General features: G+C 46.0%; 1 protein-coding gene across 1 annotated transcript in view; it reads right to left on the reverse strand.

The window, feature by feature from the left end:
• Positions 1-2,090: 2,090 nt before the first annotated feature.
• Positions 2,091-3,829, reverse strand: part of KHDRBS1 (KH RNA binding domain containing, signal transduction associated 1) — a 49,752-nt gene continuing 48,013 nt past the window's right edge. The window contains exon 11 of the transcript XR_002770799.1: positions 2,091-3,434. The gene's annotated coding sequence lies outside the window, so the exon portion shown is untranslated. The remainder of the gene's footprint in view (positions 3,435-3,829) is intronic.

A 3,829-nucleotide genomic window follows, 5' to 3' on the forward strand; every position in this document is an offset into this window, starting at 1 on the left:
GGCGCCGAGCCAACAAAAAAGATTTTTATCGGGCATTGCCTGCAGCTCAGTGGGTAGGGCACCGGCCACATACACCCAGGCTGGGGAGTTTGAACTCAGCCAGGGCCAGCTGAACAACGACAATTACAACGAATAGCAGGGCATTGTGGTGGATGCCTGTAGTCCCAGGTACTCGGCAGGCTGAGGCAAGAGAATTGCTTCAGCCCAAGTTTGAGGTTGTTGTGAGCTATAACAGCACAGCACTCTATTGAGGGTGACATAGTGAGACTCTGTCTCAAAAAAAAAAAAAATTATCAACTCTGGTCATAAGTGAGCAGGTCCAACTCCTTCTCAGAATATAGACCAGGTCATCTCAGCTAGACCTGGGAACCTTAGGAAAAGGAGCTGGGCTGGGCTCGGTGGCTCATGTAATCCTAGCACTCTGGGAGGCCTGAGGCGGGTGGACTGCTTGAGCTCGGGAGATCAAGACCAGCCTGAGCAAAAGGGAGACGCCGGCTCTACTAAAAACAGAAAAACTGAGGCAAGAGAATCGCTTAATCCCAATCCCAAGAGTTGGAGGTTACTGTGAGCTATGATACCCAGGATAATAGCTTGAGACTGTCTCAAAAAATAATAATAATAAATTAAATCAAGAAAAAGATGGGCTCGCAGCACAAGGTAGAGGAGGAGAGTCATCTTTTGGGTGGAATCCACATTGCTACCAGGACCTCAGCCTTTAGATCCACAAAATGTGCAACGGAGCCTAGCTTCTCCAGTCATGACTTAGCCCAGTGTTTCACATGACCTTTTTAGGAAGTCTCCACTTACCTGCACTGAGGCAGGGAAAATGAATGCACCCAGAGACCTTTAAACAATTTATCTAACATCAAAGAGCACCCAAAGACCAGAGCTGAGCTTGTAAGCAATAGGAATGGCTCTGAGGGGCCCAGGAAGGGAAGGCAGGCAGAGCATAGCCATCAGAGCTGTAAGCATTGGCTCTTGGTCAAGAGCAGCCCTCATACTGGCCTCATCAGGGCCAGCTCTGCTGCTAGGCCCCAGGTTGCCAGCCCCGCCTCTGCTTCTATACTCCCACCCCAGTCCCCTGAGAGCCCATCACCCTGGCAACAGCCAAGAAAGGTCCAGCTAAAATATTTATGGCTCAAAACAGTCCAAAGGCTTAGGAGGGGGGTAGGGGGAATGGCTGATGTCATCCATTCTCAGCTTGCAAAGGAGGTGACTAACATGCAGGGCAGCTAAGTGGGTGGGCCAAGCCCACTGGGTCAGGGCTCTCAAAGGAAGATTCCTAGGGACAAAAGTGGTAACTGGAGGAGGACAGAGGCTATGTGAGACAGACATGACAGGTGACAGGCCTGAATAAGACCTGTAAGCTTTAAACAAAGGAGGAAGGAAACTTAAGTGTTGAGTAATATTACAGCAGACCCTGTGCTATGCATTTCAAACACATTTCATTTGCTTCTCAAATTCTATTCAGAGGGTAGGGATTATTATCCTACTTTGGTGGAGTAAACAAGCCCTGAAAATACACAAAAGGTGAGCTGAGATTTGAATCCAGATCAGCTTGGCTTCAGCCTTGTGAAGTTTCCTATAAAATGTCATGGTTCCTAAGTAGATATCCTACACCTGGGGGATGAGGGTGTGGTTGCCTAGGAACCTGATGCTAGCTCCTCAAGATAGTGAACCAGGTTCTGTGCCTTCATTTCTCTCTTCATCTATGACCAGGGTGACCTTGCCTGGTGAATAGAATGGAAGCAGGTATTCAAAATGCTAAAGGAACCCTGGCCAGGAAGTGAGGTCTAGCAGACCAAGAAACCACGGAAAAGAGCAGTCTTAGTGTACATCCCCAGACTGAGAGCCTCTAATACAAACAGGGAGATGAATACATTAATGTTTGTAACTTTCCTACTTTTAGCAATGAAAGTCCTGCATCCCAGAAACTATCTCAGGCTTGGGTAAACCTGCATGGTTTGTCACCCTAGACCAGAGGTTCTCAACCTGTGGGTCGTGACCCACAGAAACTGTATTAAAGGGCTGCAGCATTAGGAAGGTTGAGAACCACTGCCCTAAACAAATCCCTCATACAAACACAACGCTTTACTGTTTCAGAGCAACAGTGCTATAAGAGGTTCAAATTAGTCTTAAGTGTGGACTACAAAGTCTAATAGCAGGATTCTAACCTTATGCAAGTTTTATATCCTTCTTGAGCTCAGTTTCCTTGTCTGTAAAACCAGTATAATGAATTGGAGGACTAAGTGAAATTGTGCATATAAATGATTGACATAGTGCTTGGTACATACTAAGAAACAATAAATTATTAGTTATTATTTGTAATAACCAGGCTCAGAGGTTCAATAGCTTGCCTAACGTAAATTAACAGATTTTAATGTCCCTTTCTATTGTACTTCTGTTCCTGATAATACATAATAAATTCAGGCTCATCACAATGCCCTAGGCAAGTTAAAATGCCAGATAGACTCTCATCTCTCCTTAAACTCAGCCCTTCTTCCCCTTGTGCTTTTGTTAGGAAAATTAACCAGAAGGTGTTAGGGAAGAGAGCCGTTATCAGAGGTTCCTAAACTCTGTGAAAGCTTAGTATAAATCAACCTAAGAACAGGCCACAGGAAACCAGAAGCCTACTGAAGGCTGGCTTTCCAATTCTTCAACAAAAAACATTAGAACAAATGTTAAAACATGGCCCAGCGTAGCTGGAAAGAAAGTGGGAGCTGGACAGGGAGGCTTTGATTCTCTTCCAAAGCTGATAGAAGCTACTAGAGTGGGAACATTCATCACTTGACCAAACCTTTATTGAGCTCCTCAGGGGCATATGCTTATGGCAGGAATATAGTACAAATGAAGGAGAAGCCCTACCCTGGACAGCTTTTTGGACAAGGTAAGTAATCAACAATGAAGAGAAAAACAGGTTAAATAACTTGCCCAAAGTAACTGAACCTTCTCGCCTCGCTTTCCTCAGCCTTTTACAGAGGGATGACTGTCCAGTTTCTCTCTGGGAGCCCTTTGGAAGTGACCAAGGGTTCCCAGGCTGACCCACACAACACGGGTAAGAATTGGTGATGGTGGTGATGGGGGATAGATGGTGGTAGAGTGTTCCAGCCAGTTCCGTGGGAGGCTAAGGGGAAGTAGGCAGACTGGGAATACCAAAGTTTATTCTAATACTGTTCCTCCCCTTCAATTCTTTAAGTCTTGAGGTTTAAACTGATAGCATCAAGGTCCCCTAAAGCCCTGAGGTCTCCACTCTGGGCCTAACAACTCTTAAGGGACCCTGACTGGCTTTCTGTGGCTAAATCACAAAAATCAAGAGGTGTAGGGAAACAAAACTGTTGATCTCCTCTCCTGGGTTTCTCTGTGCTCAGCAAATGCCCACAGGCCAGACTTTACAGTAGCAGGTAGCTCTCCTTGTTTCCGGAGTCCTCTGATGGCTGCAAAGACACAAAGTGGACAATTAAGAAACATGAAGATGCTATATCAAGGGGCTTCCCAGCCTCCCATATGGCTAGGCTGCTTCCCTTACAATCTCCCCATCCCACAGCACAATTTGAGTTGTTTCAGTCAGTATACAGGTTTCTAGGTACACAGATGAGTAGAAATTTAGAAAGCTATGCATATGAGCTCCTTTTTTGATATCAGGTAAGCAAGGAAAATAAGAATCTCACATCCCAAGCTTTCCATCCCTGGCTATGCTTGAGCTGAGTGATCCAGTGAAGAATCAACAGGGGTCCTCAAACTTTTTACACAGGGGGCCAGTTCACTGTCCCTCAGACCGTTGGAGGGCTGGACTGCGGGCCCTGGGACGAGTTGGCTGCTAAGCAGGACA

Source organism: Otolemur garnettii, unplaced genomic scaffold, assembly GCF_000181295.1.
Source record: "Otolemur garnettii isolate 467f Iridium unplaced genomic scaffold, OtoGar3 scaffold00184, whole genome shotgun sequence".
Lineage (NCBI taxonomy): Eukaryota > Metazoa > Chordata > Mammalia > Primates > Galagidae > Otolemur > Otolemur garnettii.